General features: G+C 43.1%; 1 long non-coding RNA gene across 2 annotated transcripts in view; it reads right to left on the bottom strand.

Moving 5' to 3' along the window:
• LOC101473537 (uncharacterized) overlaps nt 1-13,619 on the bottom strand; it is a 44,580-nt gene that overhangs the window by 23,593 nt on the left and 7,368 nt on the right. The gene's annotated exons all lie outside the window — the stretch shown is intronic.

Here is a 13,619-nt window from a genome sequence, read left to right as displayed (position 1 = left end):
TTTTTTAATAAATAGGACAGGGGGAATGAATGAGAGAAAGAGGGGGAGAGAAAGAAAGAAAACCAAAGGGGAGAAGAGACGGTGAGAAGGGGGGGGAAGAGAGAGAGAAAAAAAAAAGAACTCCTGGGTCACCTGTATGGAGAAAAAAAAAACAAAAAACAAAAAAAACAAACAGAGGAGACAGCAAACAACAAAGAGCAACATAATAATAGAGAAAACAAAGCACCATCACAATAAACTAGCTAGTCATAGATATCAATATTTACTAAATAATAAACGATATTGTGCAGCACGCAAGATAGACAGCGCACAGTGTGCTTTGAGGCAGCAGCCAAGAAAGCTTTAGTCCGCGTCTGTGAATACCCATGCGTGCATACCTGTGTGGATCAGCATGCTTGCATTCCAAAGGTTTCTCCATGTAATGATCTGCTAGGGAGTGTGGGGGGGCCACAGCCCCGTCCTCCAGGGTGTGAAGCGGGTATGGAGGAGATCAAAACTCCAGACATCCAGAGGCCCCCAGAACACAAGAGACCATGGAAGACCAACAGAGGGGCAGCCGCGCCACTGTTCCAGTAAGAGCTGAGGAGAGTCCCAGATGAGGGCTCGCCCAGCAGCCGCGGAGCAGAAGTCAGGGGGAGTTGCAGTGACGCGCCCGTGAGCTCCGCCGGCCCCCAGCTGTGCCTGAGTGACCGAGCCCCAGGCCGAGAGGCCGGGGGCACCCCACCTCCAAAGGGGCCCGAGCGAGCCCCAGGCCCCAGGCCCCGACAAGCGGCCGCCAAGGAGTGAGCCGGTGTGTACCCGGACGCCCACCCCCAGATACAAAGAACCACCAACACACCGACACCTGAGGGAGTCCGCCACCGGCAGGGGAAGTGGTGGTGGGTGGAGATAGGCCTCCAAACCTTGGAGGGCCTGAGGTGTCCCCAGAGAGGTGGCGTCTGATACCCAACCTGACATATAGACACAGACATACAGGCACCCACAGACACAAACATCCATTCCCACCCTCATGCTCTCATATGCACTCACTCCACACTCAACCAACGTGGAGACAGACATAAAGAGACGCTGTACACACAATCACACTCCCCAAGCGTACTCTACAAACCGGGTCTAGGTACCCTTGCCCCTGGAGGGGGGAATTGCACCCAGACCCAGGTGGTGTTTCCCTTTTCCCTGCGGTGGGGAGAGGCAGACCACCCCGACTCCGCAGCAGCAGGGAGGCCCCACACCCCAGACCGCAGTCGGACGGCCAACTCCTCCTACTAGCCCTCCCGCTCCAGCAGGCCGCAGAGAATGGGGGTGGGAGAAGACTCCAAACCTCCCTCCACCCGCTCATTGTAGTGTTGATGCATATGTGTTCTAAGGTGCAATTAAAACCCAGGAGGGCATGGAGCTACCTGCCAAGGAGCAGCAGGTAAGCGCATAGTCCCTCCTGCTAGCCCTCAATGACTAAGTGTATTTAAAATTGAGAGGTGGGCAACGACGTCAGGGGTGAGGTATACACCCTGATGGTAATTTGGACTCCGTGATTGTGCCCACCCCCAAGATCCTATATGTATGTGTAATGAGAGTGTGAATAATGTGAATGTCTAAGTTGTGGGATAAAATTGAGGCAGAGGGGGACGGGGGGGGGGGGGGGGTAGCCTCCTCTGCACCCTGGTGACATACCCCCACTCCAAGGCCCTGCATGTGTGAGTGGTTGTGGAGGAGCGGGAAGAGGGAGGCAGCTGGAGATGGGGAGGGAAGGAAGGGAGGGGCAGGTAACCCCTCCCTGGGGCCAGCTCCCCCGCTGACCCCAGTAGGCACTCCCACCCTTCGCGACCCGCCAGGGAAGGGGGGCCCAGGCCCATCAGACCGGGGCCCAGTGCAGTAGCGCCCTCCGGCTCCACAGAGCCCTGGACAGTCCACCCAACCCCACCACAGAGAAAACTGCACCCACCCCACCATCCACACATCTTCCAGACTACATAAGACGGTAAACGCCCAGGCTGAGATCTTCCTCCACCTCTCCTGTATCTCCCCCTCCTGCAGAGAGTTCCTGAAGAGAAGAAAGCTCCTGCAAGATGTGACCATCCCCCCCACCAGTTGAAGAGCCCCCCAGGCGGCTCGACGCACCGGCGGCACCCTGCTCCAGGGCCGGGCCCCCATGCACCCACCCGCCCACAACCCCGGCAACACACCAACCAGGACCCAAGCCCCCGAGGCCCGGCCCGGGCCCCAGCCCAGAGACAGAGCGCCCCCAGAACCTCACGCCCATCCCGGACCCACCCAGGGGCAGCCAGGTTGCCAGGTCAGTAACCCACGTCCGTCAGCACAGACCCTCCCCTAGCCCCGCTGCACGCAGCCGCGAGGAAACAGTCACCTGAGAGCCAACAGAGCCCCCAACCGGACGTGACCGCTACCCCGGGTTGAGCCCCCCAAGGAAGATGCCTCCGGGGAACCCCCCGACGCCCTAAGCCTGTCCCTACCCCCTCACCAATCACAACAGTGAAGGCGGGACCAAACTATGACCCCCCACCCCCACTAGGTGATGGAGCTGATAAAAGGGGCCCAGAGCAATTGATCTGATGTGGTGGCAGAGGCTGTGTCAAGACTAATGTAATCTAATAGATAATTTCTATATTGGTTAGAATTAAGATTATTTTTATTTTTCCAGTTCATGAGGACTGTTTTCTTGGCTATGCATAGGGCAGTGAAAACCATATGGGCGATATTCTTTTCTGAAGTGACATTATCTAAGCTGCCCAGTAGACACACTAAGGGGGAAGTTGGAATGTTACATTTCAGACACTTTGATAAGTCTTCACATATCTCGCGCCAAAACTTTTGCACTGGTGGACAGAACCAAAGAGCGTGGATGTAATTGTCTGGTGTATTGCCTTGACAGTGTGAGCAGTTGTTGGAAGATGTAAAGCCCATCTTGAACATCCGATGACCTGTATAGTGCACTCTATGAAGTATTTTGTATTGTATTAATTGCAGACTGGGATTTTTAATTAATTTAAAAGTTTTTAAGCAAATCTGAGACCAGAAGTTTTGGTCTAGGTTGACTGATAAATCTGCTTCCCACTTTGCAGTAGGAAGGGATATTGATTCATCTAATTTAGAAAGTGTTCTGTATATTTTAGATAATAATTTGGGGGATTTAAGAGTAAGAAAATGTGCCGCACTTAGTGGTGTTTGTAATTCAACTTGACTGAGGTTAAATTTCTTTTTTACTATGGATTTAATTTGTTGATATTCTAAAAACCTTGTCTTGTTGATCCCATATTGTTCAACTAGTCTGTCAAATGGAATAAATTCTGTTCCCTCTAATATATGTTCTAAGTATTTAATTCCTTTACAACTCCATTCTGGGAAATTAATCATATTATTGTTTTGTAATATGTCAGGGTTATTCCAGATAGGTGTACGTTTGCATGGGATTAATGAAAACTCCGTTATTTTTAGAAACTCCCACCATGCTGTTAGAGAAAAGCTGATGTTGATACTTTTAAAGCATTCATGTCTTTTGATGTTTGAGCTAATAAATGGTAGGTCTGAAATCTCTAGATCCTTGCATAGTGCCTGTTCAACATCTAGCCAGGGCTCAACTAAGAAGGTATGTTTTAACCATTCTGAGATGAACTGAAGCCTGTTGGCTAAGAAGTATTGGTGAAAATTAGGCAGATCTAATCCTCCTCTGTCCTTGGTTCTTTGTAGCGTTTTTAAGCTAATACGCGGGGGTTTATCTTTCCAAAGGAATTTGGAAATATATGAATCCAGAGATCTGAACCAATCTTGTGATGGTTTGTTAGGGATCATCAAAAATAAGTAATTTATTTTTGGCAAGATCATCATTTTTATAGTGGCGACCCTTCCCATGAGTGATATGGGTAAAGATTTCCATCTAGTCAGATCGCCTTCTACTTTCTTTAGAAGTGGGATGTGGTTTAGTTTAGTTAAGTCTGAAAGCTTAGGAGAGACATTAATACCTAAATATTTAATATTTCCGGATTGCAGTGGGGCAGAGGAAGAATTATGGAAGGAGCAGTTAATGGGGAGAACTGTAGATTTTGGCCAGTTAATTGAATAATCTGAAACTCTTGAAAACCAGTTTATTAAAGTAATTACCTCAGAGAGGTTGGTTTGTGTGTTTTGCAGAAAAAGCAACACATCATCCGCATAGAGACTGATTTTATGTTCTATGTTCTTACATTTTATGCCCTTAATTGTTGTAGCCTGTCTAAATGCTGCTGCTAGAGGTTCGATAAAAATTGCAAAAAGTGAAGGGGAGAGTGGGCATCCCTGTCTGGTGCCCCTCAGGAGACAGAAGCTGGAGGATGTCTGGTCATTTGTTCTGATACGAGCCGTTGGGGAATTGTATAATATTCTTATCCAGTTTATGAAAGAGTTTCCAAAACCAAATTTGTGTAAAGTTGCAAATAAAAATTTCCAATTAACTCTGTCAAATGCTTTTTCTGCATCTAGAGATAATATTATGGTTTCGATGTTTTTATCGTATGAGTAGTCTATTAAATTAAGTAATCTACGAGTGTTTGTTGAGGAGTGCCGACCTTTTATGAAACCAGTTTGGTCAGGATGAATTAAGAGGGGGGTCATTTTCTCTAATCTCTTTGAGAGAGCTTTGCAGATTATTTTAAGGTCTACATTTAAAAGAGAAATTGGACGATAGCTTGAGGGAAATAAAGGGTCTGGTTTTAGCAGGAGACTAATGTTGGCAGAATTCATATTTGGTGGTAGTCTGCCCTTTTCCTCGATTTCCTGCAACATGCTGTGGAATACTGGTGCCAAAATTGTCCAGAATTCTTTGTAGAATTCTGCAGGGAAGCCGTCTGGACCTGGAGCCTTATTATTGGGCATACTTATCAGGGCTTCCTGGAGTTCACTTGGCGTCAGTGGCGAATCCAGTTCCATTGCTTGACTGTCTAGTAATTTTGGAAGAGTTACGTTGTCAAGAAACAGATCAATTTCATTTTTAGATGGGTTTATTTGTGGTGAGTATAAAGTTTCATAGAAGTCCCTAAAAATGTTGTTTATTCTTCCAGGATCATATATTGTGTTCCCCGATAAATCTTTAGCAGCACATATAGTTATTTTTTCTTTATTTATTTTTAGCTGGTTAGCTAGAAATCGACCTGATTTGTTACTGTGTTCAAAATTCTGCAAGCGAAGTCTTTGTATAAGGAATTGTGGTTTTTTTTATTAATAGTTTCATTTAATTCTAGTTTTGTTTTGCATATTTTGTTCAATGTTTCCTGATCTTGGTGGGACGCGTAGGCTTCTTCTAGTGATTTGATGTTTTTTTCTAATTCCTGAATATTTTTGTTTTCTTCTTTCTTTTTGTGTGATGAGAAAGAAATTATTTTACCTCTCATCACAGCTTTCCCTGCTTCCCATAGAACAGAAGCAGATATTCCGGGAGTGTCATTAAAGTCTAAATATGAAGTCCATTCCTTTTTAAAGTATTTAATAAAGTCTTCATCTTTAAGTAGTGATATATTAAATCTCCAGTTTTTTCTTGGCGTAGTGTTATTCTTGTGCATTAGTGTTAAAGATACAGGAGCATGATCGCTGACAGCTATAGGATGAATCTCAGTGTCTGAAATGTCACACAGCAGTGAGCTGCTGACCAAAAAATAATCCAGACGAGAGTAAGAGTGATGAACATGCGAGAAAAAAGTATATTCCTTACTGGTGGGGTGAAGAGAGCGCCATGCATCGCAAAGACCAAAGTCGTTCATATACTGTTTGATTATATTTGTGGACTGCCAATTACGCTGAGTTCCTGTTGTGTTGAGCCTATCCATTTCTTCATTTAGTCCAAGGTTGAGGTCACCGCCAAGAATGAGTGTGCAATCAAGGTGTTCAGAGAGTGCACTAAAAAAAACCGTGGAAGAATGAGGGTTCATCAACATTTGGACCATATATACTAACAATACATAGTTTTTTGTTCAATATTGATAGTTTAATAATTAGAAATCTACCCTCTGGATCTATAACTGTATCGAGTACTGTAAAATTAACATTTTTATGTATTAAAATTGCTACTCCCCGTTGTCTAGAATTATAACCGGCTGCAAACACGTTAGGAAACTCAGGTGTTTTAAGTTCATTTAAACCTGTGACAGGTTTGTGAGTTTCTTGTAATAAAACAACATCTGCCTGTAGTTTTTTAAGCTGGTTAAATATTTTTAACCTCTTTCCTCTGGTGCCAGCTGCTTTTTTTCATACTGGCCTCTTTGAAGCCAGATGATTGAGATAAAAGAACACCTGACCCTGGTAGTCTGTTTCTTCATTTAATGCCACAATTAACGAAGATGAGCTGGAATTTATGGTTGCTGTTAATTTTCTCTGCGTGACTGAGTTGTTTTTCCTTTGTCTCTTTTTTAAACTGGTACTAAGAAAAATCATTTATCTTAGTCTGTAGGAAATTTCCAACAACCTCAGTGTTCCCACACTTTCCACCTGTTTTGTTTCACTCGAGTTATTTTAAATATTTGCTTTAGTTTAATTCCCAATGCTGGTGTGGCCACAGGCAGAAAATGGATCAAAAAATGTTTTTAAAAAAGGTGAAAGACATGTGAAGTTGATCCAATGGTGCAGTAAAGAAGAAAAAAAAAAAAAAACAGTCGGGAAGGACAGCAAATGTCAGGCAAACATCTCCTGAGTGGCTCTGCAGCAGAACTCCAGAGCAGACTCTGCATTATATGATTCCTGTGCACTCGATTGACAAATTAAAGCTATTTCCCCCCTGCCGTTTGTGGCAGGCACAGGCAACTTTTAGTTCCAATTCCACTTTGTCCATCTTGTTTTTCCTCTCATGTCTCAGAGGCTCCTCAGCCCCCATCTCACTTCATCTTCTCCCATCGTCTCATTTTCTTTCTTCCGTCCAGACACTCAGAGTAATTTCCCAAGCTTTTTGCTGTCTTGATTTTTAATTACAAAGTCTTTTGAGTGGGAGGGTTGCGGTGCGTCCGAGGTTGAGGTAATCATAATGTGGTTATTCATGTCACATCTAAAGGAAGGAAAGGGAAAGGTGGAAGTAATTGAGTCCATGGCAGACGCAAGCACCTCTGCTACTGCCAGAGAGTAATGAGCGAGAGTGTGGTGGAGGCTTTGTTTGGATGTTTATCAGTCTGTCCATCCGCTTGTTTGTTTACTTGTCTATCACGGTGATTGCAGAAGGAATTAAAGATGCAATGTGCAGTGCTTTTGAAGATACTATGTAAACTGTGAAGGCTTGGAAAATATGCTTCAACTGGACACATCAACAGGAAAAGTATATTTTTTTGTACAGTTGTTATGCTAATTATGTGCTAAAAATTGTAACAGACCAATCCTTAGTAATTAACACCAATAAAAGCTCCTCACGAGCCCCAGATAATTATTGTTTTAGAATTGATAAAATGGCATACAGCTGCTGATTATGAACAGAGGTGGCAAAAGTACAAACACTTTAGTGGAAGTACAGATACAAAAAAAGCTAACTGAACCTCAGGTCATATTAATATCATTATAAAATAATATTAATAGAAATAAGTGGAAATACAAACTTTATTTCAGCTTAGATTTAAATTCTAATGAATGTGCTCAGCTTGAACATTTTTTCTGTAGAAGACAAGCAAAGAAAAACCAAAGGGGGAAAAACAACAACAACTTTGCACCTAAATAGAAAAGTGAGTTTAGTCAGGGGTTAAATTTGAATTTAGCAGGTGGGGGAACCCTAAGAGGGGCTGTAGGTGTGGAGTGTTGGGGGAAAACCCCTTAAAAAGTCACATTCATTTTTATTTTGAGGGCAAGTACATTTTAAATATGGGCTGTATTCAGCTGACCTGTGCTGCTGCCCTTTGTGGTTTTAGTGTACTGGATTCAACAAGGGAAGCAGATGTTGCAAGAGCTATCGTGGCTGAGTTCCCACCCCAGACAGTATTAAGATGGAATCCAGTGAGTGAATCTAATCAGCATCATCAGTTTAAATTTAAACTGATGTCCGCTACCTTTGATGCAAACTCACACTGACCATGAACAGCACAGCCTGTGTTGCCTTGTGCTTTAACACCGTCTTTAAGTGGCTCCCTTTATTATGTTCGTGCCTCTTCTGAAGCACTACGGAAGAGAATGTACCACCACCACAACTTGACATCTGCAACAACGTGCCACTTTAGATTGTCACAACCTCCTTTTCTTTGCCTCTTTCATCTCCTCATGTGAAAAAAAGAACTTGCAGTGGACACACCAAAACGACTGTCTTCTCCCTGCCATCCCCCTTTTTTCTTTCTTTCTTTTCAGCTAACAGTACCGCACCCATCTATCGAGGCTTGAGACCAATTATGTGCCAAAAAGTGATATCCGATGTTTCTGTGTGTATTTTTCTAATATCTTTGCTTATATTGGTAACTAGACTACAGTCCACATGGTTTACAAAGGGGTTATATATATATAAAAAAGAACTTACCTGTTTTTCAAGGGTCTTTATGATTACATTATAATCAATCTAGTATGTTTGGCAACTTAAAATATCTTTAGAGAACGGTGGGGTTACATTTGTTGCAATTTCCGCTGCTCTCTTCAAAGAGATGTCAGTGACTTTTTTTCTGCCAGGATAAATAAAGAATATATAGAAGTGACTTTGCCACCAACTGACTGCAACTTCCACCTTGACACAGTAGTGTTCTTTCTGGGTCAAAATGCTTTAATATAATTCATGAGAGATATATTTGACAGATTATAGGCCAACAAGACATTTACAGCAGTTTATATACCATCAATCATTTTGCAGCAAATACCAGAAATCACTTTTTGGCAGACAATCACTTTTTCATGTGACACAAGCAGATTGACTGGGTGAGATATTTATATTAAAATGTGAGGAAGAAACGTAAAAAAAAATATACTCAAGTTAAGTTGATACCTCTGAGAATCAACCTGGCCATTGCTGCTAATGATAAATGGAATATGTGGATATGGAAAAGCAGTTTCTGCATGTAGCTTTAATAAGGGAAATCTGTGTTTTTCTTCATCTGCCTGCATTTCTGGGGTATTCCTGTTGCTCTCTTCTTTTTGTCACACCTTCATTCTCAGTTTCATCATCACGCTACTCTGATCCAGTGATCTTCTTACCTGCCTCCTCCGAGTCGATCGGTTTCTGATCCACACTCTTTAAGCCTTATTGCTATTCTGTCACTCTGTCTTTCAAGTCGTCATTCGTGCAACCCTCCTCCACCTCATCCTGGATGTTCCGGGATTCTACTCCACCGCCAACTAGTATTATCTACACTCCTGGGTCCTGTCCTATTTCATGCCTTTGTTTTGCTATGTTGCCAATCGCCAGAATACTTATACTAATTACCCATGTGCACCAGTAATGTTCTCTACATTCAAATGATTCTGGGATGTCTCCTTGTCAATCTAAAACTAGAGATCATACAAAACACTCCCGCTTTTACCTATAAAGCTGTAATCCAAGTGGAGGATACTGCGCATGGCAACAACTGAGTTACCTCCTTAAGGCAGTGCAGTGAACACAGAAATATTAAACCACCAAAGGGCATCCCTAAACACAAACCTTCAACTAAGTTAGAATATAAACTGCAAAAATAAAAGCCTTCCAAACTTAAGTCAATTTGAACATGCCTGCATAGTGTCCCCAGATCGTCTGTGTGCAAGCCTTTCAGCAACAAAGAAATGGGTATTGATCATTTTATAACTGTGTTCCCATTTGGAAATTACCTCTTTGTCCTGAAGTTCTTCAAGTTTGAGGAAAATAACTTTCCAGAGCTTTCAAACTGCCATTGGTTTGTCTCTAAAGTAAAAGGCGAATGGAGCGAGTGACGTGACTTCTGCAAGCTTCCACCAAACCATGCATCAAGCATTTTGATGTCTGCATGCAGTTTTGCCCCTGAACAGTCTGTTTAAACTACTCTACTTGTCAGGAATGTACATACTCACCATTTAAACCTAATGTTTGCTCAAGGTGGCTTAATACACTTGACTTTCATCTGTGACATACAAGTCAAAGACTAGCTTGTTGGACTCAGTGTTCATTAGTTTGCAGAGGTTATCTAAGTATTGAGCTTATGGTTGGGGCCGAACATGCCTGGATGTTGCCTTTTGTGCAAGACATATCATTTATTAATTAAAGTTAGCATGCATCAAGCATTGCTTTGCACAATGCTTGATGCATGCTAACTTTAGCGCAGAAGGTTCTGCACGCACTTGTTTACGTGACCACTTCATGTTCACAAAAACGGCACTGCTCTCCATTTCTCCTTTATAATGGAAGATAACAGCATGGTACCAACTGGTGATGTATGCGACTTATAACTAATAATGATACCTAGTCAGTGGGTCTGATTTGAGTGTCATATCAGGCACAAGTGCTCATTTTATTAAAAACGTTGTAGTCTTACTTCTCTGCCAAACTTTAAGTCAGATTATGACCGTCTCTACCATTGTACCATCTCTCCCCTGCGTTCTTCTCCATTATTAAAGTTTCCTTTTTTAATGTAGTGGCATGGCCCTGAACTCTTCAGATTCACAAGTGTGATCATCTTCATTATTCCTGTTTTCAGGCTCTAGCCCAAAAGGTCTTTTGAGCTCCGCTACGTGCAGCCTTGAAACAACTTTATTGAGCAACTCAGGTGTTCAAGTTAAACTTTAAAACCACCTCGTTTGTCATTGCAGAACCTTTTCATCATCTTTGGTTTTTATTTATTTTGATTCCACTTCCTCCTGTGAACTTTTTGCCATCCCTACCACAGTGTTTGTTACGATCAATGATCCCTTATTGCTCATTCTCTTTCATTGCTGCAATCTCACCTTTTGTCAGTCTTTCATTGCTTTGGTTAGGAAGTAACTTTCCTTTTAAAAAGTTCCTGCAACGTCTCAAATTATTGGGATAATGATTTATTGATGTTAAAACTGCTACTCTCTGCACCTTTTGAGCAGATTTTTTGTTCCTTTGTGTCACAAATAAAACCTTAGTCAGGGCTAAACTGCACAAAATGGTCAGCTAATTTCACCCGTCTCAGCAGCACTTTAATACACACTGTACTCGTGATAGTGATAAATGATCTAATCCTGAGAAGACCAACATTTGTCTTGTCCCTGTGGGTGCCAGATGAGACAATCAACCCGTCATATTTACGTCTGTACTGTGATTTAGTGAAGAGCATGCTGCTCACTTGGAACTGCTTACCTTCATCATTATGTCTCTATTGGATAGTAAGCATTTGTCTGTGCCAGTGTAAATATGTATAATAGGGAGCCACTGCTATTTTGAAATAGTTATTTATCTTCTTTTTATGCAGCAAAATCCATCTTCCTCACCTACACACCTCATCCTCAGCAGCTCTAAAACAGGATTAACTACTTCAACATAAGTATAATGTTTAAGTTATATATTCCTTTAAGCTAGTATCATTTGTCCAGTGGATTTGAATTACAATCACTACCTCTTATTGCCACTTGATGGCAGTCTCAGAACACAGCAGGACTTGGTTAGCCTTGCGCATGCCAGAATACTGTATATGCACTGCATATCTGTATTTGCACTTCTTCCAAGTGCCTGTAGTATCAGTCATGCAGGCGATCTGTCCACTGGCTCATTAATATATGAACAATTCTGGATAAAAGTGGAAATAATGAACTCTTTAATACCCCCTTCTTTTAAACATCTACTACATATTCTGAAACACATTTGCTCTCACAGTGCATGCATAATGCAGCATCAAGTGGGTGTCACATTCATGAATCGAATCCAGAAAGATTCACCTTGACCCGACTATGATCTGAAAACTACATTTTGTTTTCAAAGAACATATTTCGGCTCTGGCTGCTAACTTGTCATTGTGCAGCCGAACACTTTGAAACACTGCACTGCTGAAAAAGGCGCTCAGTGAAGTTGAAGTTCAAGCACTGAAAGAATATGAAACGCTGAAGTGCAAGCGATGAATAGCTCAGAGAAGGTCGGGTAATAATGGAAGCGCTGAGCGAAATTAACATCATTGAAGGGTTAAAAACTGAAAGATGATGCTAATTTTGCATTTAATATAGGATGCGTGACCAAGAAAACTAGAACGTGCGTTAATGATGTTTGAGGGACCTGAGACCTGAAAGGGTTTGAGAGCCATAGGAGGGTAATTCTAAAGACATACCTGCCAAAAAACATCTGTTTATAGTGAGAAAATGCTGAAAAGAGTCCCAAATGGCATGTGTTCAATCCACTGAAGACTGAATGGAGTGTAAGCACTAAAAGCAGAAGATGTGAGGAGCTTTGTCTTTAATTCAAATCTAAATGTCTGGCTGGGTCAGTGTCAGCTAGAATGTAAGACCTGGAAAGGACTTGAAGTGTAACTGCTGAAACCAGAATAGAAGGAAACAAGGACACTGTTAGCAGCTTATGGCTTTTAGCATGTTAGACAACTATTTGTTTGGACAGTTGGCTCTTCCTTTTATTGATCAGACGACGTGATGCGTCGCTGCACCAGCCTCTGTCATCAGCATCAATCTGTCATCGGTTTTTATTTCTACACACCCTGAACATGTGTCCGTCTCTGCGCTGACCGCCGGGTCGCCGCTCCGTCCCGACGGTCGCACTTGTCTTCTTACAAGGCTCCGGGTTACCATAGTGACACGACGTGGGTGAAGGAGCGAGTGAACCAGCGAGTGTTGAAGATGAAGATGAAAGGAGGTAGAAGGCTGTAATCAGATTGTCTCCTTCGGTCCTGCCTCGGATCCATCTTTTCGCCTCCACCGGCCCACGTCCCGCACAGCCAAACCCACCACCACATAAATCACAATTGGCCACAAGTCACCTCTCATTGCAGCAGCCAACCGCAGATCCACAGGAGGAGGGGGGGGGAGTGAGAGAAGGTAGAGGGGGGAGAGGTTGCACTTAGACTTGGCCATGCCCAGACTCAGGCTTGCGGGCTGGGGGCGGGGGGTGTTTAGTAGCCCTCGCTCCACCCCATTTCCACAGTCAACTTCCAGAAGGTCCACGGCTTCTCTACTGATATGGTTTCTTACAGCATGGTCAAATGAAGATTGATTGAGGGTTAATGGTGTAATGATTCTGTTTTACAGGCAGCCTGCTGGCACTTCTCTCAGTGAAAAGCCACGCTAAGAAGGCTACAGCCTGAGGGACCGAGGGCCTGTTTCTTTCTCCCACTTTTCCTTTCTCTAACTTCTAAATCTGTGTAACACTTTTCTCACGCCTTTAACTCCTTCACCCCGCGTTTTCCTCTCTCCTCTTCCTTCATCCCGAGTTTCTGCCGCTAATCCCGTGTGTTACAAAAGAACATAACAAATAAAATAAAAGTTTCAGCAGTCGAAGCAGAACCAGCAAAGTGCTTCATAATTAGAAAACGGCTCATAATTACAGCGTGGTCACGGGCTGTTAGCTCGCTCACTCAGCTGCCCTGCGTGGGATGGTGGCCTCCCATGATGTGCGTTTGTGTGTCAGCCTCCCTCAGAGAGGTCAGGCTGAAGCTGAGAAGGATAGCAGATGCGCTACCCCACACTTCCTATACACCAGCTGGGTGCTCTGCCAAAACAATGTAAACCTCACTCAAGGAACGACAAACATGTACATTTGGGAATATTTTGATCACACT

This window comes from Maylandia zebra, linkage group LG17 (assembly GCF_041146795.1).
Source record: "Maylandia zebra isolate NMK-2024a linkage group LG17, Mzebra_GT3a, whole genome shotgun sequence".
Taxonomy (NCBI): domain Eukaryota; kingdom Metazoa; phylum Chordata; class Actinopteri; order Cichliformes; family Cichlidae; genus Maylandia; species Maylandia zebra.
Note: the sequence above shows the minus strand (reverse complement) of the source record. Positions and strands in the feature narration are given on the sequence as shown.